This window comes from Mauremys mutica, chromosome 9 (assembly GCF_020497125.1).
Source record: "Mauremys mutica isolate MM-2020 ecotype Southern chromosome 9, ASM2049712v1, whole genome shotgun sequence".
NCBI classification, from domain to species: Eukaryota; Metazoa; Chordata; order Testudines; family Geoemydidae; genus Mauremys; species Mauremys mutica.
Genome location: NC_059080.1, coordinates 102,107,119 through 102,134,277, shown reverse-complemented (window position 1 = coordinate 102,134,277; position 27,159 = coordinate 102,107,119). Strand labels below are relative to the sequence as shown.

Sequence of the window (27,159 nt, the reverse complement as noted above, 5' to 3'; positions counted from 1 at the left end):
AAGATACTCCCATATCAGAAATGTCGGTGATTTCAGAAAGTTCTAGGGAGCCTTGCTTAAATGCAAGTGGAATTATCAGTAATACCATGAAAATGTACGAGGAAGGGGAAAAATACCACTGCTGAATCCAGCACACAAATAGCTTAGCATTGCTCTTTTGCTCTCATCCCACAGATGAGATATGACACACTCTGCAGAAAGCAGTCCATTATAAAAAGACATTGAAGTATGGGACTTACTGGAAAATGCATTCCATAAATTATAAACAGTTAAAGCCAGATATACTCTCTGTTGTTAATAATGCATTTGCTGAAGTAAGTTTTGATTTTTAAGTTTTGGAAATCCACATCAATTCTTTTATTATATATATGATGCAGTCAGAATTAGCTTTCTCTATGATCATTTCAAACTGCCTTTTACTATTAATCTGGTTAGTGCAATGACTGCTCAGACCCCTGAGAATGTAGGGAAATAGCTCATGGCAGGCTTCGTCTACTTAAATCTACTAGGATCTTCCAAATCTCATATTTAAAACTGATGAACTTTGGCCAAGAATCCAAAAGTGATGAGTGATGTCGGGGATCCATCTGGGGGCTTGATTTTCAGAGGGCGAGTACTCAGCAATTTCTGAAAATCAGGCTCCTTCAAGGTGTCTGAATATGAGCACCCAAAATCATTAATCATTTTTGAAAATCTTAACTTTGATGTATACCTTCACTCTAACAACACAGTTGCCAGTGCTTTATCCTTATTGCCTGTGTTATCTTGCCATCTTGGCAATTATTTCCCTGCTATTTTGATCTATGTTAAATTGTGCTTAAATGTTTTCTTGCGTTTAAACTTTGGAAAGAGAGTGAGAACACGTGCATGTAGATGATTGCTCTGGCTGTCTTTACTCAGGCAAAATTCTCATAGACTTCAACTGGAAGTCTATCATCACACCAAAAATAGCAGCCTGGATTTTGTGGCACCAGCTATCCACCTGAATACAAGCTCTGTTATTTTTAGTGCACTAGCTTGAGTGGAGCTCGCAGGGGTCAGTCTCCCTGGGCTGGAAGGCTCAGTTCCCGCTGTACTGTGGATATTCCTATAATAGCAACAGGCATTCTCTTTGCTTCTCTTCGCTAGGGGACTTGCCTGTGTAAAGGGCCTGATCCTCCAGTTATACAAACGAGAGAAGCTGCTTTACTTCAGTAGGGCTACTCATGTGAGTAAGGGCTAAATCTCAGAATGTCAAATTCTCATCAGTGCTACAGGATGTATTTTTAAGAGGAGTTTTTAAGAGGAGACTAGACCCTCCCGCCCCCGTGTGAACATCTGAACTCACACCAGCATAAATCGGGAGTTACTCAGCTGCAGTCCATGGAGTTACACAGATGCAAAAGCAGTAGGAAGAGGATAATCAGGCATGGTCACTGTTTGCTCATTTGAATATTTTGTACAGCCCAAATAGTCCATGCGGGATATTCTAGGAACGTTTTCCTGGGAATTAGTAGGAGTTACACAATTTGGACAGCTTGCAAAGCTAAGAACAATCTGTACCTGACTATCACCCGCCACAAACAAACATTTAATAACAGCAAATGAAAAGCACTTTGTCTGAAGGCAATCATGCTTGGACACCAAATGTATCAGCCACAAATGACTGACAAAACCCACCTAGGAAAAAGTGCTAAATAAGCAGATTTTTTACAACATACAGGAAAAGAGCCATTAATGAGAAGCACCAATTTCCACCTTTGCTAAGCAAGATAATTGAAATAACTTTATAGCATTCTTGGTATGCACTATGGAAAACAAAACTTTATTAGACTGTTATCCATTGCCAACAAATGCTCAGCTCCTAAATCATTTATATATTTACCAAATAAGCAAGCCAACTTTTCTAAATGTTTCTAATCACAGTTACATTTACATTTTAAGACTTCTTTTTTAAAAAGTTTTGTTTGCTTTTCAGGATAAGAACTAACAGTTCTTCAGTGTCACAGGCTTGCATGCCTTCAGCATTTAAAAATAAAGAAAACAAACTTTTAAAACAACAGAAAGAGGAAATATACAGAGGTGAAATGTACAGGGATATAGACTAGGTTTTTATTCACAGGTGCAGAGGAAATTTCTCTTTTCTTAACAATGGAGGGACATAAGTGGAAGTTCTGCGTACAGATAAGTGCAGACTATGTTATTTGAGAGGAGAATAGTGCCCATTACAGCCAGTTAAATATACTTCCATAATTATATAGATAAAGCTCTCAAGATCACCTCTGAAAAAGAGAAGAATGTCATTACAATAGTAAGATAAATGGCTCAAATATTAGCTGTGATGTAATGGATGACAGACATATATTACCCTTGTGAACAAAGATCAAAACTGATTATTGGTGAAGAAAAAATTGATATCTGAGTGAAGATTATTGTAGGTTGAAATTGTAGGTGATCTATTTCTTTGGGCAAACTCAGAAGAATATAAAGGTGAGTTACAATCATATGACCAGCAATCTGTAGACAGTTGATGCATGTTTTGAACTTGCTCAGTAAAATAACAGTCCTAGAACTCAGAGATACACTTAGCAGTTAGACGAAGTTCGAGTTATACAAATCCTGATCCATCTGAAATCAGCAGGGCAGGATTTTACCAGGAGTATTGATAAACACCATTGCTCCAAACAGTAAAACTTTGCACTTATATAATCTTGTTAATTTATTTCACAGTGGGTTTTTTTATCCATAGACTTCAAAGTGCTCTACAAAGAAAGGCCAGCAGGATCATCTCCATCATATAGATGGGAAATTGAGGTCCAGAGAAGTTAAGTTAACTTGCCCCAGCATCATGAATAATCCTCCTGATTCTCAACCCTATGTTCTACCCATTAGAGAGGATGCTGCTTCTAAAGTGAACAGCCAAATAAGCCGGTAGTGCACGCTCCTGTGTTTTAAGAACTGCAGAGATTTGAACCCCAGTGAACAAAGCCCATGTTGGCTCCCCAAGAAAACTCCCCCTGTTGCCTCAGCAGCCTCCAGAGTGCAGACCTGAAAGTTCTTTACATTTACACACTAAGTGACCCCAGTTACGGAGGCAGAGAGAGTGAGAGAGATTTTGAGCCCAGTACGAAGAAAGCACAATTACAATCACTGGGCCAGACTATGTTTTCAGTTACAACAATGCAAACCTGAGTTACTCCAAATCTGGCCCATCATTGATATTAGGATGTCCCTTGATCCTTAATGCTCTTCTGTAGACTTAGGAGCTTTACAAAAGGAAAAGAATAAAGAACTTGCTGGCTAAGAGCTTTCCCTGGTCTAATTTCTTCATCTTGTGCCTTAAAACATGTTACAGGTAACATCCATGTAAACATGTCACTAAAAATCCGTTATTTATTAAAGCAAAGCAATCAATCGCGCTATTTAACTAGATTGGCTCTTTAATTCCTTTAGAGCCATAAAATGCATTTGATTTATTCTGAGTAGAACATAACACGCAAAAGGGAAAAATCAAAGAAAAACAAGTAAAATACCACTATTATCTAGCATCTAGAGAGCACTTTACATCTTCTAAGCACTGCACAAGCATAAAAGCAAAAAGCCTCTTTAATAGGGATGCGCTGTTTACATGCTAACTCGTTACTTGTTTACATGCTAACTCGTTAGCTAACGGAAATATGTTTCTATCTTCTATTATTAGTTCATTTCCAGTACCCAAATTACTGGGAGATGTGCTTCTTACTGTTGTACCCCAAAATGCCCAGAGGAATTGCACTTTTCCCATCAGACATGTGTATGTGTGTATTTTGTGCTTGCTTGTTAATTTCAAAATGTTCAGTGTTCATATACTTAACAAAGAAAGCAAATATTGAAAGAGTTTCTGTAAACAAAGCAGCAGACACACAAAAATCCCAGACACCCCCCTCCGCCCCCCACAGCCCAGTTCCTCGCTTATCTTACCTTGCCTTGGATACAAGCAACCCCAACTTTGATGGATCTTGCTAGGATCTCCCACCCTAACTTATCCCTAATGCTTAGCTTTCTTTCAGAGTTTTTATAGTCTCTGCTGTAGGCTCCACACTCCAATCCCTGCCTTTGCTTTCACTTACATCATTTCTAAAGATTTTCCACTGATCCTTGCCCTAAACCTTTCTCTCCCTCTCACTCACACACACTCACACACACACTCTTGCCTCACATTTGTTATATTTATTGTTTGGACCGAGCTGATTAGGTTGTAATTAAAGGTCTAGGTTTTTTTAAAAAAGAATCCGAGACATTCCTGGGAGAGGAATAATCTTTGGTATCATTACCTTTCCTCTGAGCTCTTAGTATTGCAACCAATAATAGAGAAAACATGATGTCCTGGAACGTCTTTAAACAACAGTAATTCATGGGACTACAGGAATGAATGTAGAAGGGCAATATGTACTTTAGAGAGAAAAAATACAAATAGTGCATTTTTATTAGCTGGTTATTGCTGTTGTAAATTCACTGAGGGGTATATGGAAAGGCAGGCTGTTTTGTACATCTGTCATAAGGACTTAGGTCTTTCAGGGGTATGAACTGTTATCTTCATTATCGCAACTGCAGCAGAGTACCAGCTGTGAAAGCAGAGGGCCATTTTTTATAGGCAAAGCCATGGTGCCCATTTAGTTGCCTGAAATACCAGGCAAATGTGAGTCTGTCATCTTCTTTATTGCCTGTCCTCCTTCTTCCATTTGCAGAATGGTTCGTACAATGCAAAGTACTCTTTGTCCCAATCTTTAAGAAGCATAAAATTCCTGCTTGTGGAGAATCCATTGTATGAACATTTGCAGACCCCTTGTTTATTTGACAAAAGAAGCTGACCAATACAGTGTCTTTTTGTCACTGTTGTTGCTTTGATTTTGCAATAACCCTACCAAAACTCAGTAGGTAACAAGAAGAAATTTTATAAGTAGCTTCTTCTTATGTGTTTGGCTTGCAAAAGTGTTCTGAAAACTTGGTAGCCCCAGAACTAAAACTACTGGCTCACCATCTGCCCTTATGAAGATGATTATAAAAGAAGAAATGGACAATATTTTAACTAGCTGTGAAGAAAAGCATAACTCCCTCTCCAGGCAAGGAGGACAGCAAAATGTGGTAGAACTGATAGAAACCATACAACTGGAAATGTCTGTTGCAAAATAACTTTCTTCCCAGCCACGTCTAGTTCCAAAGCTGCAGCCCTTCCTTTCGGATGTGGAGTGTGCCACTGTTATCCCTGCTTTTGTGACCTTACGATTAGACGATGCAATGTGCTCTACATGGGGCTGCTATATCTTAAAACCATTCAGAGAGTGAAGCTGTCACAGGACACAGCAACTTGCTTATGGAGCAGAGCATCTTGCTGGGAGCACGTGACACCTGTGCTCTGGGGTCGGCATTGGTCTCCGGGTGGAATTTAAGGTTTAGAAAGCCCTAAGTGCTCTGGCCCCAGCCTACCTAGGGACCACCTCTCTTGCCAGGCCACACTACCACAGCCCGAGTCAGCCAGGCAGCTCAAGCTAGATCCCCGTGTTATGAAAGAGAGGGAGCAGCTGGCAGGGTCTTCACCCTGTAGGCTCCAAAACCTCCCTCCCACACCCATGGATCCAACATAGAATCATAGAATATCTGGGTTGGAAGGGACCTCAGGAGGTCATCTAGTCCAACCCCCTGCTCAAAGCAGGACCAAACCCAACTAAATCAACCAATCCCGAACTAAATCATAGCCTAAATCTGGTGACTTTCTGGGCATGCTGCAAAAGACAGCTATTAGACAGGGCAGCTGGAGAAGGCTGAGGGCACTCTTCCTAGATGATGAAGAGAGTAGGAGACTGGCTGACTGAGCTCCTATGGAACTGCTGATTTTAATGCTGGTGGCCTTTCATCTCATTGTATTTCTGTATAACTATGTTAGAGCACCTAGAGCCATAGACCGGTCTCTTTTATCTTAAATGCAAATAAAATAAATAATTCAACTGAATGCAGCGTTTCTCAACTCAGGGGCAATGGGGAAGAGGAGGTCATGAGATGTTGAAAACTTCATGGCAATCTGAGGAGAAGAAAATCTGGCTCCCCGACTCCCGTGAGGTCCTGATCCTTCAGGATCAAGTATTTTCTGTCAAACTTTCCAAACCCACAAAATAAGTTAGACAGGCTTGCCATCATCACTAGGATGACCAGACAGCAAATGTCAAAAATTGGGACAGGGGATGGGGGGTAATAGGAGCCTATATAAGAAAAAGACGGGACTGTCCCTATAAAAATCAGGACATCTGGTCACCCTAATTGTCACAGATGCATGTTTTTTACTCTTTTATAGGAAATGTAAAGGGGATGCAGAGCTTTTTGACTTTGAATAAGAGGCTGCCAACTTGAAAGGGTTGAGAGACACTGGTTTGAGCTGTTCTATTTTCTTCTAATACTTGATGGCAACCAAAAAATTAAGCCCTGGAGGTGACTTTTCACCAAGGTGTGTCAGGAATTCATGTTAATAGGGGCCCAAGGGTCCAATCAAAGTTCATTGAAGTCAGAGGGGGTTGGACTGGGCCCTAAATACCACATACAACAATGCACTGCAAAGTTACCTCAGTGTAAGCACTTCTATTCAACATTGTCTACCATGTGCTGCCATTGGAGGGCTGGCCATGTCACTCAGCATCCCACAAACCTCTTTTCCATTTACTAAAAAAGCAGGCGCATCCTGGGTATTTACGCTTCCTCAGCTGAAGTCAATGATTAAATCTGCTTAAAGATGACTGGCTTTCGCCAGCCAGGGCTGTGGGAGAATTTTGTCCCGACAGACACTTGCTCATGTTGGTGCAAGTTTACTCAAAATGGGACTATGCTAGGGATCGTCTGCCTGAGGTGGTGCAGTCTAGCCCTTCATCAGCCTGACTTGTGGATTTGTTTGGGGTGTTTCAGGGTGGCACCGTTCATGACCTTCATGGATGTTGTACGGTGTTGAAGGGAGATAATGCTTGTACTTATTTATGGAGCCCGGTGGGGACTTGCACCTGAGGCATGATGCAGCAGCTACCCCGATGATCATGCCACCCCCCTTCCAACTGACCCATAGTCTTCACCTTGTGCTCCTCCAGCCCCCAGGGCTGGTGGCTCACTGGGATGCCTTAGCCCGCCTGCTAAGACACAAGAGTCCGCCCCTTCCATACTTAACAGATCAAACCAAATGGAAACAATAGCTCCCCTCCCTCCTTAGACTACCTGGCTCTTCCCCTGCTTGCCCCAGCTGCAGCCTCCCAGGGTCACACTCTCCCTCACTGGACTACAGTCTCTTCTAGCCCCATCCTGGGCTCAGCAGCTCAGGGCCACAGAAGGGAGACTCGATTCTACCCTGGCTGCAAGTCGCCACCGGGCTCCATAAATAACTACAAGCATTATCTCCCTTCAGCACCATACGACACCCATACAACTTCCTTCTGATCCCGCCTTGGGGTCTTTCTCTGTCCAGACCCTAGAGCCCTTCTCGTTCCTGCTCTGTTCCACCAGCCGTCTTCCCAAGCCTGCTACCATGGGCAGACCAGCCTGAGACCAGCACCTCCACTCCCCTACCCCTCCCCTGAACAGCGGGCTGCTAGTTATATAATCATCTTGGCCAATCAACTAACCCCTCCCGCAGTCATACGACTACCAACAATCTCTCCTGGAGACTACATTTCCCAGTGTGCCCCACTCTTAAAGGGCCAATTCTCCAATTATGCCGGGGCTCGCAGGACCTGCTCTTAAAGGGGCTGCCTGATTGTGTTTCGGGTACATTATTATTACTTCAATGTTACTGTGGAAAGAACAATATTAACTAGAATTCTGCTCATTTGTCTGGAACAAACATGAGCATGTCAAAGTTTAAGACGAATTCTAGTCTCTACACACAAAGCACTGGACCATGATTTCTAAGCAGATTTACTCACTGATTTTAACTGGCTTCAGCGGGCCTACTCCTGTAAGTAAGTACTCACCAGGTGAGTAAGTGTTGCAGAATCAGAATGAGCAGCTTCATGGAAAAAATGGAGCTCTCCACTACGATGCATTTGCGACATTGCTGGCACTCCAGAACAGGCAACTTCATTCAAGCAGCTTTCCTGCTATCATCACCAGCTTGTGACGTGACGACAGGGTACATCGGTGTGGTTCAGTCCATCACAGGGCGAATTCCAATGATGTATTCTCCTGGGGATCCATTCATGTTGATTTATTGTTTGCAGTTTAGTAGCAAGCAGAGGCTCTAGTCAAAAGTGGAGTCCCAGGCGTGGCACAATCTCAGAGGAAGACACCCTCCTTACAACAAGGAGCTTCACCCATCATCCCGCAGATTGAACTCCACCAAAGTCAATGGGCATTTTGCATAAATCGCCATGGAATGACATGGCTCCAAAGCTGTAGAAGTCTGCAGTTTATAACTCAGTCTGTATAGTGCCTGCTTTTCATAGATTGCACGATCAGAAGGGACCAATGTGATCACTAGTCTGACCCCATGAGGAGCACAGGCCATAGACCTTCCCCAAATAGTTCCTAGAGCAGATCGTTTAGAAAAAAAACATCCAGTCTAGATTTTCAAATGATCTGTGATGGAGAATCCACCACAACCCTTGGTACATTGTTCCAAGGGTTAATTATGCTCATCATTTAAAATTTACACCTTATTTGCAGTCTGAATGTGTCTAGCTTCAACTTCCAGCCACTGAATCGGGTTAGACCTGTCTCTGCTGGACCAAAGGGCCCATTATTAAATATTTGCTCCCCTGGTAGATACTTACAGACTGTAATCAAGTCACCCCTTAACCTTCTCTTTTTTAAGCTCAATCGATTGAGCTCCTTGAGTCTCTCTCTCTAAAGCAGGTTTTCTAATCCTTTAATCATTCTCGTGGCTCTTCTCCGAACCCTCTCCAATTTATCAACCTCCTTCTTGAATTGTGGGCACCAGAACTGGACACAGGATTCCAGCAGAGGTCGCATCACTGCCAAAAACAGAAGAAAAATAACCTCTCTGTTCCTACTTGAGATTCCAATGTTTATACATCCCAGGGTTGCCGTAGCCCCTTTGGCCACAGCATCACACTGGGAGCTCATGTTCAGCTGGTTATCCACCATGACTCCCAAATCTTTTTCAGAGTCCCTGCTACCCAGCAGTCATAATCACTGTGAAATACTGCCAAAGGCATAGAACATTTTCTCAGATTGGGCCATATGCTGTCAATTTGTACTCAATGGAAATGTTACTTGAGTAAGGATGGAGTAAGAACATCAGGATTTAGTTCACTGTGGTTGTTAGAGCTGGTCACAATGTTTGCTAAAACATCTGACATAAAAAATAGGGGTTTCCAGTGGAAAAAAAGTGGGGGAAATTTAAAAAGTTAGAGAAAGTGGGATTTTTCCCACCAAAATGATCTGAATTTTTTTGGGGGGTGAAAACTGAAAATTTTCACAAAAAATCCCAATGAAAGCAAAAATCTCTGTTTTTCTCTAAAATGTTCATGAAAAAAGAAAGCCCCATTTTAAGCAGGTCTGAGGATTATTATACTTGATGCCAAGGAACTAAACACCTTGGGCTAGATCCTCAGCTGGCATCAATCATTGTAGCTCTGCAGAAGTTAATGGCACTGCACTGATTTACATCAGCTGAGAGCCTAGCAGGTGGTTCTTTGACCTCAGAAGTCAGCTGGCCAGATTCTGATCTCAGTTATAACAACGTAAAGCCAGAGCAACGCCAAAGTGGAGAGGAATCACACCAGACTTACATAAATGTATCTAAGAATAGAATCTAGCCCAGCATTGTATGATGCTGTTGTTGTTGGAGGGGAACATTGAATATTGCTTTTATTACACCTTTGTATGCTGTGTCAGCCATTTTGGATTGTTTAAAGTATGGTGCCTTCTTCGGTTTAGTAAAACATGGTGTTCTACCCATTCGTGTCTTTTTTAAAGCTCCAAAGCCAGGTGACCACATCATGAACTCATGATCAGAGAAGCTGCAATATTTTAATATAGTATCAGAGGGGTAGCCGTGTTAGTCTGGATCTGTAAAAAGCAGCAAAGAGTCCTGTGACACCTTATAGACTAACAGATGTATTGGAGCATGAGCTTTCGTGGGTGAATACCCGCTTCGACAGATGCATGTAGTGGAAATTTCCAGGGGCAGGTATATATATGCAAGCAAGAAGCAGGCTAGAGATAACGAGGTTAGTTCAATCAGGTCAGGATTAAACAAAGACTGTGAATGGCTAGCCAACTACAAAAGCAGTTTCACCTCCCTTGGTTTTTACACCTCAACTGCTAGAACAGGGCCTCATCCTCCCTGATTGAACTAACCTCCTTATCTCTAGCCTGCTTCTTGCTTGCATATATATACCTGCCCCTAGAAATTTCCACTACATGCATCCGACGAAGTGGGTATTCACCCACGAAAGCTCCTGCTCCAATACGTCTGTTAATCTATAAGGTGCTACAGGACTCTTTAATATTTATATAGTCACTATCGTTTTCAGTTACAAACGTGCAAGTAAGTATGGCTGGGTTATATCAAACCTCGAAATCCGAGTTGGAAGGATGGAAACACTTTCAGGTCCTGAACTGGTACAGAATGGGACTAATCATTGTTAAATCACCTTTTTTTTTTTTCCTGTGTGTGGATATTGCCAGGGAGCAGATGACTATAAGAATGTCTCTTTACACACACACACACACACACCCCAAAAGACGTAATGCATACATTGTGCATTAACAATGTGCACACATGTTTTCTGAATAAAGATACATTTTGCTCCAGAGGGAAAGAATCATCCTAGGATCTCGATTATTAAACCTGCGAGCTGTCAAACGTAGCTTTCTGTTGTGTCACTTCCACTTAAGGTGACTCCTTGCAGCTACACAGACTATGAAAGGGCAAAACCCACAAAGTGAAGTTAATTTACAAAATCAAAGTCAATAAGAGATTTTCTATTAATAGTTTTCAATGTCTAAAATGCCATTTGGTCTAAATTAAGTACTTGTGGGAGAAGCCAAATCAGAAGCATCCTGGGGACCATAATTGATAATAAATAATCCAGGACAGTTGATTGCAAGGCAGGCTTTCCTCTGACCTCCCCAACTATGGGGGGAAAGGACATGTCTTGGAGTGAAAAATACAGTCTATCCTACATGCCCAAATCCGTGGCCCCACTGCCAAGACAACCAAGAGCTTTACCCATGGTGATGGTGGCTTCTGTGATATGGACAGATGTCCTCTAGGGCCTGCACAGACAGTACACCAGCTCATTTCAAATGGATCACCAAAAAAACCATCACATGGTGGCAATTTTTAGTCTCTATCAACCTGGTGTGGCGTCAAACTGGCAACCTAGAAATGAAAGGCAAGTCCACTGAGCCATGTAACTGTGAACAGGTTTCTGACTAAATATAAGATGACCTGGATTGAATCAGTTTAGTCTTCCAGGTTTAGGTAAGGAAAAAAACAAGGGGGTCCATTTTTTTTTTACACTGACTCTTTTGCCCAGTGTAGCCATTTGTGCTGATGTTGTTCATTACCTGAAATAAACTCTTTTCGATCCATCCAGCCAAACATTTTTAAGGAGCCACTGACCCGCCAAAGTGTAGCAAAGTATATGCCTTTGCAGTGAAACACATACTTTCCTCTTAAAGCTAATTACAAATGTGGCTATAGAAGCATGAAATTGAATGCAAGGTTAGAGTTTAGCTTTGTGGCACAGAACTGCCAAAATGAAAGATATGTGGTTATGTGAAAAAATCATCAGCGCTCCACACTGACCTCACAGCTTTTGCAGTTCCAGGCAGTACCTTTCCTCACAGGGCTGGGCTCCTACCCTCTTCTACACCCACTCACAGCTTTTTAGTCACATCCACAGAATTAAGAAAGTGGAATTCACTTTGGCTTTACTATGATGAGGCAGAGTGTGATGGCAAAGGTCTGGCGAAAACGGACTGGGGCACATGATTACCCTTAGTCATCCTACTCTGGGCTTGGACCCCGTCAATACTAATAAAGGGAGTCCAGATGGGCCTGGATGGGAGTCTCCAACCAACGCTTGGTGCTGGAGGAAAGGGAACCAGAGACCATCTTTTTGTTATATATGTATGTACAGCGCCGAGCACAACAGAGCCCTGTTCCTTGATTGGTGGCCGCTAGACACTACTACAATAATAGTAATAAATAATAATAACGAGCAGGCCACATTCTTCCCTCTTAGTCAATATTGAACCAATCCTCAGTATGGTGCTGTGGAGTTGGGGCTGCGGGGCCTGATTCTGATCTTATTTATGTTCGTTTTGCTCTGGTACAAATGCCCTGACTTCAGGAGAGTTACTCCCAATTTAACCCATAGAAGTTACTTCAAAAACACACCTGCTGTGTTTATAGCTGAGATGTAAAACCGAAGCCTTTGGCCACTTGTGATTATTAAAGATCCCATGACACTTAATAAATTTGCTCTGGTATTCTGGCCAAATTCCAACATTCCTGTTACTTCAAATGGACACCAACATTTTCTTCACTTACTAATCTGGAGATTCATAGATTTGAAGGCCAGGAGGGACTACTGTGATCATCTAGTCTGATGTCCTACACAGGCCAGAGAACTGCCCCAACATAATTCCTAGAGCAGGGCTTTTAGAAAAACAGCCAGTCTTGATTTAAAAATTGTCAGTCATGGAGAATCCACCACAACCTTGGTAAGCTGTTCCAATGGTTAATTACTCTCACTGGTAAAAATTTACACCTAATTTCCAGTCTGAGTTTGTCTAGCTTCAGCTTCAGCCATTGGATCATATTAGACGTTCCTCTGCTAGAGTGAAGAGCCCATTATTAAATATTTGTTCCCCGTGTAGATTCTTATAGACTGTGATCAAGTCACCCCCTAATCTCTCTTTATTAAGTGAAATAGATTCAGCTCTTTAAGTCTATCACTGTAAGGCAGGTTTTCTAATCCTTTAATCATTCTCATGGCTCTTCTCTGAACCCTCTGCAATTTATCAACATCCTTCTTGAACTGTGGATACCAAAACCTGACACAGGATTCCAGCAGCTCACGCCAGTGTCAAATACAAAGGTAAAATAACCTCTCTGCTCGTATTCAAGTTTCCCCTGTTCATGCATCCAAGTATCGCATTAGCCTTTTTGGCCAGAGCAGGAGCTCATGATCAGCTGATTATCTACTCCCTTTTTCAATCGTTTCCAGAGTCACTGCTTCCCAGGGTAGAGTCTCCCGTTATGTAAGTATGGTCTACATTCTTTGTTCCTAGATGTATTATACATTTAACCATATTAAAATGTGCATTATTTTCTTGCGCCCAGTTTACCAAGTGATCCAGATAGCCTTGCATCAATGACCTGTTCTCTTCATTATTTCCTACTCCTCCAATTTTTGTGTCATCTGCAAACTTTTTCAGTAAGGATTTTATATTTTCTTCCAAGGCATTAATAAAATTGTCCAATAGCGTAGAGCCAAGAACATATCCCCGCGGGACCCCACTAGAAACATACCCATTCAGTGATGATGCCCCATCATAATTAAACCATTGTGTAGTGATGCTGTAATCTGCTAAACAGCTGCTGCATTATAACAAAGAGCAACAACAAAAATTATAAATTGCATAATGCTCTTCATCTTCAATTTTCTTTGCAAACATTAATTAGCCAATTAACTCCCCCTAGAGGTGGCTGCATCTCATCTAGCACTAATTGGATCTTCATGACAAATGAAATTATCTGATGAACTGAGACCTTTTATCTTCAGCATTGGAAATTGTGAATTTATTTGCTCCTTACAATTGTTCATTGTTTCTGTTATGTGATTAGACACCTAAGTCACAAGCCTGGTCTACACGTAAAAGTTTGGCTGGCATCGTTATATCAGTTAGGGGTGGTGTGTGTTTTTGTTTTGTTTTCATTTGGGTTTTGGTTGGTGCTTTTTTCCTGACACAGCAGTGACAGGAAAAGCCCTCGTGAGGATGCACTTATCGCTTATTTCTCTCAGGGAACTGGCATAAACTATACTGGCAAAAGGACCTTTTTGGCAGTACGAGCTGCCTCTACATTAGAAGGGTTTGTTGGTGTAGCTATACGGGAAGAACAATGCTGCAACATTTTAAGTGTAGCCAATGCTATGTAAGATTCTTTCTTTTCACTGGTTGCATGGCCCAGAGGTTTAAAGAGAAATATAAAGAATGAGAAATGACAAGTAACCAATAGCAAATAACGGATCCTGTGGTTTATGCAGGAATAGCTGCTTTGCATGCACAGATGGGTATTTGTACATCATGAAACTCATCCCTGTGCCAAGGTTCAGCACAAGGACTTGTAGGGCTCAAGTGGGACTGAAATTTCACATAGGCCTTAGGCTGGCTCTTTGCATAGGGGTGAATTTCACCCACAAAGAACAATCATTCTCCAAACAAAAGTACTATTGTCATGGATGTTCACAAATAGTAAATAGAGAGGGGCAGAACATGACTGACCTGAACAGCTGTCTTGAACCCCAATGAGTGCTCACTGTGAACACTACAACACTACAAAAATGAACTCCCCCCCGCTGATACTCACACCTTCTTGTCAACTGTTTGAAATGGGCCACCTTGATTACATTGAACTCATTAGTACCACAAAAGTGATTTTTCCTCCCTTTTTGTCAACTGTTGAGAATAGCCCACTTCTACCTTAATTGAATTGGCTCGTTAGCACTGACCCCCCACTCGGTAAGGCAACTCCCATCTTTTCATATGCTGTGTATTTATACCTCCATACTGTATTTTCTACTCCATGCATCTGACGAAGTGGGTTTTAGCCCACGGAAGCTTATGCCCAAATAAATTTGTTAGTCTCTAAGGTGCCACAAGGACTCCTTGTTGTTTTTACTGTCTCTACTGTACCTGCACCTAATTCCAGCAATGGATGGTACCTTATATCCCGCAGAGGGCCAATCCTTCTCCCACCCAGGTCAAGGCTAGTCTTTACCTTTTGAGTTCTGTGGGACCAGGATCAGGCTACGGTCTCTAAAGTGCTTTGTGATGAAAGCTGCTCTGCTCATAATGACCTACAAAAAAGTTGCATTAAAAGAATGCTGAAGTTTCACAGTCAAACTCTCAAAAGTAGGAAGTGCCGGAATTAAGAGCTGCCTGTTCATCTGTAATACAGCCCCTTGTGTGCACACATTATGGTACAGTCTTCAGTTACATGATCACACCGTAGTTCTTCCAGAGAGCCCTGGCCTCTTTCAGTGCACACGATGGCCTGTGCTAACTTCTCATAGTTAGCTAGAGAATATTTATTTTTATCCCCATCATTCAAAGCGTGGCCCCAGACCTTATTTATTGCACACTATTCAAACTCTGCTCTGAAGAGAGAAATATCCATTTCCTCGTGAGCTTGTCTCTCGTGCTAATTGCTATAGCATCTGAGTGGTCTTGATGGGGAGGCACAGAGAGACTAAGGTCAAAAGTCTCCACTAACTTGGGGTGCCCAATCTGAGACACCTATGGCCTGATATTTCAGAGTAGTTCGCTTTAGAGCACTTTATTTGCTCAGAGCACAGCTCCTGTTGACATCAGTTGCAGCTGTGAGCGCTCAGCAAATCAGACCCCGGGTCTCAAGTCAGGCACCCGGAAAATGAAGCACTCAGTTAGTGAGTTACCACCTGTGAACATTTTGGGTTAAGTGATTTGCCCAGCAACACACAGGAACTCTATGGTAGAGGCAGGGATAGAATCCAATTTACCAGGGCACCAGTCAACTAAGAAACAAGGTAATTCTCTTCCAGCAATCCCCTATCTCATTGCCTACAAACCTTCCTGCATCAGCAACAATTGAGACTGGGTCCTACGGACAACAGTCCCTTCTCTGCATAACCCTGATTCATCCCCAGAGCAGGTCCTTTCTGTGCACTGAGTGAGGCAGGGGTCACGTGGAAAAAATAGTATGTGATCATGTAATTACAGTCTGGGTCATAAAGCTTAATCACAAAGGGATGCAGGCAACCTTAATTCTGGCATTTCCTAATTTTTGAATGCTTGACTTTGCAACGTTAAGAATGTTCTTTCAATGCATGCTTATTGGGTGCAATTTCCAAGGGTTTTTTTGGGTGGGGGGGAAACACTGAAAAAAAATTTGGAATCATGTGTAACCATAGTGAGTTCCACATGAGTTGCAGTGGGGGAGGTCTTGGTTGGATATTAGGAAACACTATTTCACTAGGAGGGTGATGAAGCACTGGAATGGGTTCCCTAGGGGGGTGGTGGAATCTCCTTCCTTAGAGGTTTTTAAGGCCCGGCTTGACAAAGCCCTGGCTGGGATGATTTAGTTGGGGTTGGCCCTGCTTTGAGCAGGGGGTGGGACTAGATGACCTCCTGAGGTCCCTTCCAACCCTGATAGTCTATGATTCTATGAGTTGCATATGCAACATCAACAAGGTTGGCACCTTTAGATCCAGAGCACAGACTCTGCCACTTGAAGGGAAAATATTCTAGTGGTTATAAACTCTTCTTCCCCTGCCTGCCCCCTTCTGCCTTTGCCCCTTGCAGAGAGTCAAAGATTTTTAGGCCAGATGGCACCATTAGATCATCTAGTCGGACCTTCTGGATAACAGAAGCCACAGAAAAAAAAACAGGAGTACTTGTGGCACCTTAAAGACTAACAAATTTATTTAAGCATGAGCTTTCGTGAGCTGCAGCTCACTTCTTCGGATGCATAGAATGGAACACACAGACGAGATATTTATACATACAGAGAACATGAAAAGCCACAGAATTTCATTCATTATTTGTGTATTGAGCTCACTGTCTTTGTTCGACTAAAACAGCAAGTCTCATAAACTCCAGAGCCTGTCCCCATTCTCCCTCTGTCCCTGTTCCTCCCCCACTACAGAAGTACATCTCCTCTACTCCACTGCCCCTAGTCCTCCCATGCAACTTGTCTCTGGCACGATCTCTGCTGCTCTCCCACCACCTGTGCTCTTCCCCCTGATCCTCATCCCTCTGCATTCCAGCCAGGAGGTTTGCTGCTTCTCCTCCACACTGCCTGAGCACCAGGACAGCAAAGCTGAGCCAGACACCCTGCTCTGAGTTTCTGTGCCCACCATCACCGCAGCCCCACAGAAAAGCTTGCTCAGTCCTCACAGTCCCAGAATGGAGCATACTTTGGAGAATTTAGCTGGCCAATCCTAACAAGTCTCTGCTAAATCTCTGTGAACTGAGATTTTCAGTAGCTCATAAATTAGCCAGATTTGGTGGATTTTCTTGGGGAAGGCAAAATGCACACACTTGATCCCAAGGTGGCCCCCTTGCCAAACATCAAACCCCCTGCTCCAAAAGACCTGCCTTGCTAAAGTTTCTCAGTGAAACTCTTGCACAATTTTTTTTTTACCACAGGGAGAAAACATATTTCCCCCTAACCTTGTTCTGCAAAATGGCGGAACCAGTTTTGCTGAAACTTTCAAAACAAAGAAAATTAGCCTGAGACAGACACCTGGCATGAAACATTTCAGCCCAAACCGTTAAAGTTTAGCAAAGTTACAAACCCACTGACAACATGGTATTATGATAAGAAGTGTTAGGCAATCTTAACCGTAGGTGTTGCTATCAACTCTGCCTACATAAAATACAGCAGCTAGAATACTATAGAGCTAAAGAAGTACTTAGTAATCAGCACTGGGAATGTAATCCTCTGGGCATCAGTTACTCAAACCAAGCTGTGGTACACGAAAGACCATATAACATCATCTTTAAAATTCAGCAGATACCTTCCTTTGCTTAAACCCTGTAACACTTCCATGAAAACACAGACGTCTCAGGGTTCAGTATTCAGACTGTCTCTGCCGCTCTTTGCCTGAGTACACCCTTGATGTGCATCTGTCTACCTGTCCTGCTCTCATTCATCACATCAGCTCACTTCCTTATGTAGGAACGCACATTTCACACAAGGCCCTAGAAGCGTACACCTCTTCCTTCCACACTCTTGGCCAAAGTTATCCCAGGTGTGAGTCAACTGGATTACACCGGGGAGGAATCTGGCCCTCCATAAGTGCAGATGTACTGGCGTTGTGCTTACTTTACAATTAGGCTTGGAACCCAGACGCAAAAATGTAATGGAGTTTCTCATGTAACCATATATTTATTTTGGTTACGTGCGGCTTCAAGACAAATCTAAAATGGTGCTGGACAGCTCTGCTGCCCTCAAAAGAAGTTTGTCAGCAGAGTAACAATAATGTTCTGCTGCTGAAAATGATGTGCTGGGCTTTATGGTCAGCTTTTAGGTTTCAAAGTGCTTTTTTCCACTTTGATATTTGAGCCCTCCCCAAACAGCAAATCCTCTGGGTGTGTACATGGCTCTCCAAGCAATGGTCACAGGAAGACCTAGACAAGCGCAAAAAAATACGCTGACGGCATCTGAAAATGATTTGTAATGTTTGAGCCGCATGACCTCAGTCGTATTAACATAGTGATTTAAATACTGCGGACGGCTTTTCTGATCTTCTTTTAGAAAGTTCTTATTGGAATTATTAGGCATCCAAGATATATTTAAAACCAACCATCCACCATTGGAATGAAACAGAGAGCAGATAATGCTGACTAAGCATTGTGTACCCAATCTTGCAGCCCTTATTCAAGCAAGTTGCCGTCAAGGGAACAATTCATGTAAGTAAAGAATCCGCATATCAGGAAGGGCAGGGCCAGGCTCTTAAACTGCATCTTGTCGTGCAATATGGTAGTGTAGATGCTACCTGACATATGGCCCCGTATGGACTCAATTCAGAACCTTGCTATATAGCAAAGCTGCAGTCAGAAAAATAACATTGTGAGGTTCACTTCTTATTCTCCGTCAGTGACTTCCAAGAAGATGATGGATTTTCCTAACTGATAGTTTTGCAAATGCAAACTGGGAAGCTGGGATGTGGAAATACAGCTGTGGCTTTAGGATTCCCCCCTCCCATCTTAGATACTACTGCACCCAGCTACAGCTGCGATGGGTGTCATAGAAGTACCTACATGACTGATCAAGCCACACTAGTAATACTTAGAATGTAAGCTGCTTGGGGCAGGGACCTTCTTGTTGTTCTTGTTTGTACAGCACCTAGCATGCTGGGGTCCTGCTCCACAACTGGGGCTCTTAGGTGCTTCGTAATATAGATAGATAGATAGATAGATAGATAGATAGATAGAGGGAGTGGATGGGGATAGATAGATAGATAGATAGATAGATAGATAGATAGATAGATAGATAGATAGATAGATAGAGGGAGTGGATGGGGATAGATAGATAGATAGATAGATAGATAGATAGATAGATAGATAGATAGATAGAGGGAGTGGATGGGTATAGATAGATAGATAGATAGATAGATAGATAGATAGATAGATAGATAGATAGAGGGAGTGGATGGGTATAGATAGATAGATAGATAGATAGATAGATAGATAGATAGATAGATAGAGGGAGTGGATGGGGATAGATAGATAGATAGATAGATAGATAGATGGAGTGGATGGGGATAGATAGATAGATAGATAGATAGATAGATAGATAGATAGATAGATAGATAGATAGAGGGAGTGGATGGGGATAGATAGATAGATAGATAGATAGATAGATGGAGTGGATGGGGATAGATAGATAGATAGATAGATAGATAGATAGATAGAGGGAGTGGATGGGGATAGATAGATAGATAGATAGATAGATAGATAGATAGATAGATAGATAGATAGAGGGAGTGGATGGGGATAGATAGATAGATAGATAGATAGATAGATAGATAGATAGATAGATAGATAGAGGGAGTGGATGGGGATAGATAGATAGATAGATAGATAGATAGATAGATAGATAGATAGATAGATAGATATTCTTCGAAAAGAACTTGGCTGACAACACTGCCACTGGTGCACAAGGCAGAGCAGAATCCAGCTCATGCTTCCATAGCCAGGGCCGGCTCCAGGCACCAGCGAAGGAAGCAGGTTTTTGGGGCAGCCAATGCAAAGGGGCGGCACTCCGTCCGCTATTGGGGCAGCCCAGCCAGGTCTTCGGCAGCGGGTCCCTCAGTGAAGGACCCACTGCCGAACAATGGAGCAGCGCGATCGAGCTGCCGCCAAAGTGCCACCAATCAGCTTCTTCTTTCTTTTCTTTTTTTTTTTGGCCGCTTGGGGCGTCAGAAATCCTGGAGCCGGCCCTGTCCATAGCTAAATAAGCTCTGCAGGACTGACAGGAGTGAAACCTTGCTTTGGTCTGTAGAGTGAGTTGACCCTCAAAGGCCCATGGGAAGCAGGCATGTTGAGCAAGAAGGGGCCATTTTGCACATAGGCACTTCTCTGACATGCTTTAATATTCCTAATTTATGGCCGGATTCTGCAAAATGCTAAGCACCCTGTGGTATTGCTGGGAGCAGCAAGCATGCACCGTACTGCTGGGGCATTTGGCAGCACACAGGATCAAGCAGAGAGCTAGCAGTTTGGAAATATGTACACAGATCAGGCAGTCTCCTTCCTCCTACTCACAATATACTCATAGGACCAAATCTGTTTGGAGTTACTTGGGTGTAACGCTGAAGTAAATCAATGGGTCTCTGTTACAGGCTGGGGACTGACTGGCTAAGTGGCAGTTCTGCAGAAAAGGACCTGGGGATTACAGTGGACGAGAAGCTGGATATGAGTCAGCAGTGTGCCCTTGTTGCCAAGAAAGCCAATGGCAGATTGGGCTGGATAAGTAGGGGCATTGCCAGCAGATCAAGGAAAGTGATTATTCCCCTCTATTCGGCACTGCTGAGGCTGCATCTGGAGTATTGCGTCCAGTTTTGGGCCCCCCACTACAGAAAGGATGTGGACAAATTGGAGAGAGTCCAGTAGAGGGCAACAAAAATGATTAGGGGGCTGGGGCACATGACTTATGAGGAGAGTCTGAGGAAACTGGGCTTGTTTAGTCTGCAGAAGAGAAGAGTGAGGGGGGATTTGATAGCAGCCTTCAACTACGTGAAGGTGGGTTCCAAAGAGGATGGAGCTCGGCTGTTCTCAGTGGTAGCAGATGACAGAACAAGGAGCAATGGTCTCAAGTTGCAGTGTGGGAGGTCTAGGTTGGATATTAGGAAACACTGTTTCACTAGGAGGGTGGTGAAGCACTGGAATGGGTTCCCTAGGGAGGTGGTGGAATCTCCATCCTTGGAGGTTTTTAAGGTCAGGCTTGACAAAGCCCTGGCTGGGATGATTTAGTTGGGTTTGGTCCTGCTTTGAGCAGGGGGTGGGACTAGATGACCTCCTGAGGTCCCTTTCAACCCTGATATTCTATGAGTCTATGAAGTCTCATCACACTTACACTGATTTTACATTGGTGTCACTTCACTGACTTCAGTGGAGTTACTCCTGATTTACACCAGTATGAATGAGATCAAAATAAGGCTCAGTAGATCTTACACTGGAGTAACAGAGAGGAGAATCTGTCCCATGTTCCCCCCCGGCAGAAACACCATCACACAAAACTGCTGTAATTGGCATTAGTGGTAGCTTGACCCAGGGCTGCCCAGAGGATTCCGGGGGCCCGGGGTCTTCGGCGGCGGGGGGCCCCGCTTTGGCGGTAAGTCGGCGGCGGGGGGTCCTTCCATTCCGGGACCCGCCGCCAAAGTGCCCCAAAGACCCACGGCGGGGACCCCCCCGCCGCCGAATTACCGCCGAAGCGGGACCCGCCGCCGAAGTGCAGCCCCCACCCTGGGTCTTCGGGGCACTTTGGCGGCGGGTCCCGGAACGGAAGGACCCTCCCCCCCGCCGCCGAATTACCGCCGAAGACCCGGCTGCACTTCGGCAGCGGGTCCCACTTCGGAGGTAATTCGGCAGCGGGGGGGTCCTTCTGCCCCAGAGCGGAAGGACCCCCGGCTAGCGAAGACCGTGAGCGAAGAAGCTCCGGGGGCCCGGGCCTTGCGAGAGTTTTCCGGGGCCCCCGGAGCGAGTGAAGGACCCTGCTCCAGGGGCCCCTGCTGGGCCCGAGGCCTGGGGCAAATTGCCCTACTTGCCCCCCCCCCGCTCTGGGCGGCCCTGGCTTGACCACCGATTTCAGTGGGAGTAAGCACCCCACTGGATACAATCAGGAGCCCAGGTGGGCTGGTTAGATAGGCAGTAGGGATGGACAGTCAGGTCTAAAAAAATAAGCCCCCCCAAATGTCATCCTAAACTTAAACTGAACCACAAACAAACCCCTCTGGAGATTTAAAAATGCTCCGTTATTTATCCCTCCACCCCTCATTCTTTTTATGTTCTCGCCCCCATGGGATCCAGGTTGAAGCAGGGATCAGAATTGGAGCCTGGTTCTACACTCACGCTGATTTCCAGCAGAGTAACCCTACTTACGTCAGGGGTGTATTCCTGATTTACACCTCTATAATCAAGGCACCCCCGGCTGCATGGAGGGATAGTCCTGGGTGAAGGCCCTGCACAAAGATTCAGGGAAGCTGGGTACAGTTCCCCACTCTGCTAATGCATTCCCTGGGCAAGTCTCTTAACTTCTTCGTGCCTCATTTGCCCATCTCTAAATTGAGGATAATAATCCTTCCTTTCTTCCCCTTTGCCCAACTTGCTGTTTAGATGGTGAACTCTTCACAGCAGCGGCTGTCTCTTACTATCTGTATGTCCAGCGCTTAACCCCAGCCTTGATAGGGTCTTCTAGGCACTACTGTCATGCAAACAGTACAGAAGAGATATGACCACCCTTAGGGGCTGCTCTCCCCATTTCCTGGGTTTAAATGCAAACCTCTCTCTTACAAGATAATCTGCAGAGGCTCCCACAGCTTCAAGCAGGCAAGTGAGTTACTCTTTCGGGCAATGTGAAATATTCCGTGTCAGAGAAAGGAGTTCAAGCTGCACAGGCAGCTTCATAGTTAGAAAGCAAAGAAACCTCAGCGACGGGAACTGACAGTGACTTATTGCTGTAGGTGCAGTGAGCACTCGCTGCTCCTCCTGTTACCAAAATGTCAGGGTTTGAAAGTGATGTTATTAAAGCACCGCAGGAGTGCAAAGATCTGTGTAAACCGAGAGGATAATCGCCATGCCGGCAGAGCGTGCACGGCTTGACTGTGTTGAAATTATGTTATTTGGTGTCCCTCTAATTTGTCACATGACTGGAGGCTTAAAAAGTCCCACGGCATGTTTTTTTTTAATCTGGGGCTAGGACAATTGCTTTTCCTGCAGTGGACGATGATTTGTAAAGTGATTTTTCTTATTCCCAAACCACCCAAAAGTTTGCAAATTGGTTTCCACGAATTACAAGTGGTTTCGAAGTAACCCCTGGCTCCGGGCGTTGTTCTGCTTTGGGGCTTTCGCTGCCATGAGATCTAGTCAAGGGAAGATGGTTATTTCTGAATTAGTCTATTTTTACATTGACATTTCTTTTGCAGCGCGACTGCAGTAGACTCAGCATTGCCCCCACTCTCTTCATTGTTCTTACTCCCAAGCAGGATTGCTTCCCAGCGGCAACAACTCTTTGCTGGTTGCAGTTCCACCGTAGGTTTCTTCCTTTGCACAGGGATGTGTGCTGCAGCAGGGCCAGACTGGAGCTTCCTGGTGCCATAGACACACCCTGACATGGACCCTCACCCCAGTACCAGCTAGAGTGGTATTTGCGGGGTGCGACACGATCAACTTCCCACTGAAACTGGACTGGGATCTCCATCTGATCTTCCAGAAGACACCAACTAGCTACCTAATGGTAATGACTGTTGGTCACTGCTGGCTGAGATAGATTTGAACCAGCAGCCTAGATGAGAAAGGCGCAAGGCCTGATTCTGAACACTCGCCAGTGCAAATCAGGAATGACTCCACTGACATCAATGGATGTTGAAAGCTCAAAACATTTTGAAGAGGGAGCTCAGAACCTCACAGGATCAGTCCCTTATGTCACCCTAGAGCAGAGGTGGCAGCTAGAGAGACAGCAATGAGCTATAAACGGTCCCAGATCCAGGAACTGTGGCTGTAGTATGTAGATCCTGGTATGCACTCCTTGACATGGGAATCATTGGCAATCAGCGCTATTGTAGCAGTGATAGAGAGCGGGAGAGTTGGAACAACATTCTGGAGAGGCCCCCCTCTTACAGCGGGAGCCCTAGAAGATTGGCATATTTTTATGGCCATGATACTTATGCACTAATGAGCCGATAGAATTATTTTGAAAACCCTTCTCCTAGCAGCAAAGGATCCCAGACTTGGTGTTTGCCAGCTGCCTTGTGGATCTGACAAGTACCTTGGTCTCACAGGTGTCTGATCTTGTCTCTTCTCAGCTAGGGAATCCAAATGGACAAAGTTAATTTTATTTGGGTTTTTTAAATATTTCTTCAGAAATGATTTAATGACTTACCTGAAAAAAGTAATGTTTATCAGGGAAAGAGGGTTCTAACAACTGACCGGGAAGAGGAGGAAGAGGGGAAGAGAAAGGATAAACAAGTGAATATGGACACAAGAGCTAGCTGTATTCCAAGCACAAGCTGTGGAAAATACAGTCTGGTGCCAGGGACTGCTTGAGTCCAACTTTTCCTTGTATGTACCAGCCTCTTCTGAGAAAAAAATAATAATTTAAAAGCGCAGAAATGGTCATCAGAGAAACTCTGGAAGCAAGAACTGCTTTTTCAGGTGAATTGCCATGAAAAATCCCCCCTCCGGTTCCAGAGATATTAACACATTCCCTTCACTCTCTGAACTAACAGCATCCACACACAAAGGAGAAGGAGAGAGAGAGTGCTCTTTGCTGAACAACTCACAGGCAGTCCGTGATTACAGCCGGGCAGTAAAAGCTGATGGCAAGAGGAGAGGTGGAGGTTCCATGTTACTAGTGATGTATAGAATAGTGCCCAGGCAGGAGGTACGTAGTGGACTGACACTGGTAGCTTGCTGGATTGCATGCACCTGTGAATCACTCTTATCTCCGTCACATGCTATGGCCGGTCGTAGTAGCGATAACAGGGCCATCCAAAGTCAGGCTGACGGGGCAGAAACTGAGCGAGGCCACGGCCTAGGAAACGCACCCAGCAACCAGGGGTTAGAAAAAGCACCCCAGATACTCATCTTCAATCACTTCAATGGAGCTCTGTTGATTTGCACCAGTGATTTCACAATGGTGAGAATCTATCGTAACTCCATTGTGGCCAGTGGAGTTACACAGGTACTGGAGTAACACTAGTATAAATGAGATTCTGGCTCAGACACATACACTTCCTACACCCCCCAGTGAACACCGTGTTCTGATACCTCATCTCCTGGCTCATTGGCATGGAAGTTACAGTCCTTTTGCACATCCACCGAATGTCAGTTATGACTGACACGCATGTTCTGCCCTTGCTTACCCCAGGTCCAAATGTAGTTGCTTCAGCATTGTCCATATGGACCCTGTAGCCCTCAGAATTGTGAACAATGGGTCAAAATGTCATCAGCACTGATGAAAATCCAGAGCAATGCCACTGAAATCAATGGAGTTATTCCAGGTCAGAGCAGAATATGGCTCAACAGTGTTAACATGCTAGCAGGTTACAAGTGTGGACATAGTCATGAACAGTTACATTAACCTGGTATGTATTATGGACATGTTTCTTTGGTGACTATGCAAAATCATTGGCTTTGTGACCTTGACTCCTGAGTCTGATCTCACAGTCACAGGGCCAGATCTGCCACTGTAACGATGCCGATTTACACCATCTGAAGAGCTAGGCCATTACTTTTACCCATTATAACTCTGTTGGGCCAGCCCCTTAGCTGGTGTAATCACCTGAGTCAACGGAGCACCAGTGATTCACACCAGCTGCAGATGTGGGCTATTGACGTCAAAGGCATTATTTTGGATTTATAACTGGATGCCTAAGAACAGAATCAAGACATCTAGCCAAAAAGCAAGATGTAACAGAGGAGAAAGATCTTAATCTGGCTTTCCATGGGAAGGAGGGAAAATTGGTGCACCATCATTGCAAGGTGAAGGTATATCTCCTCCAGCCTTCCCTTTTCCATCGCTTTGCTGAATGCTTTCCAAAGCAATCCAGTTCTTCTGCTTCAGCACTAATGTGTTCTGGATGTTGCACATCAGGGAAACTCCATGTACAGAAGAGAGATAGCATGGCTGAGCAAAAGGAGCCATTATAAGCTATGTCACTGAAATATTACACCTGCAGCGGATCTCTCATATTGCTGGTATGCAACATAGGGGACAAGACTATGAATGTGCTGAGACTGGCTGGAAAGGCCACTCCAGAGCTAAGTGCTTCAATAGCGACATTAGCTTGTAGCAACTTCACAGACTTCAGTGGAGTTCGCTCTGGATTTACGTGATGTAGCTGAGATCAGAGTCTGATTCAACAGAGCAACAACAGGATAAGACTGGTAGGAGTTAGAAGAGGAGAATCAGGTTCCCTGGGCAAATTCCAAACGGGTGTAAACTACTATAATTCCATTGAAATTAATGGAATTACAACCAATCAATGGAACTGCACTGATTTACATCAGCTGAGCATCTGGTCCATTGACTTCAATGGAGCTCGGCCAACGTACACCAGCTGCCGATCTTTAATGGAGCTATGCCATAAATTGTGTCCTAGGGAACACTGTTCTGGAGATTTAACTCTTTAAGTCAGGGCTTTGATGGGAGCTCAATTGACGTGGCCAGGTAAATTGCTTGTAGGACTGAGTTTGAGTTCAGGCCAGCATCTCTAAACAGAAAGCAGAGTTTTGGCTGCAGCCCCAGAAGAAGAGAGACATAGCGGTGGTCGAATCCCTTTAACCATTGGTTTGCTCCTGACAAGTGTGCACATATCTAACATACATGCTCTCTGACATCACCTCAGGGAATAAACATCTGTGCTTAATTGAATGAGTCCACTCCGATTCATCTACAAGAACATTAATCTGGCAATAAAATAAATATATGACCGGTCTTAGGGGGAAGAACCTAAGGCATTCTGGCTAGTTCCATTAGTTTAATAGGTGCTGTGTGAATAAACATCGGAGATTGCAATATTATAGCAATTTAACAAAGTGCTGCAAACCCTCATAAAATGTTTATGAGGTGCAAATAGATATATAAAAAGACAAACTACATCCCATTTTCTGCTGAAAAGCTAACTGAAATTTTAAAAGGTGAGACATCCCATAGACTAAACAACGCTTATTATTATATGAGAAGATTTTAATTAAAAATCTGCA

General features: G+C 44.0%; 1 protein-coding gene across 1 annotated transcript in view; it reads right to left on the bottom strand.

Annotated features, from left to right (window-relative positions):
* OSTN (osteocrin) overlaps window positions 1–14,940 on the bottom strand; it is a 34,837-nt gene extending 19,897 nt beyond the window's left edge. Inside the window, exon 1 of the mRNA XM_045029525.1 lies at window positions 14,913–14,940. The gene's annotated coding sequence lies outside the window, so the exon portion shown is untranslated. The remainder of the gene's footprint in view (window positions 1–14,912) is intronic.
* Between the last annotated feature and the right edge of the window lie 12,219 nt (window positions 14,941–27,159).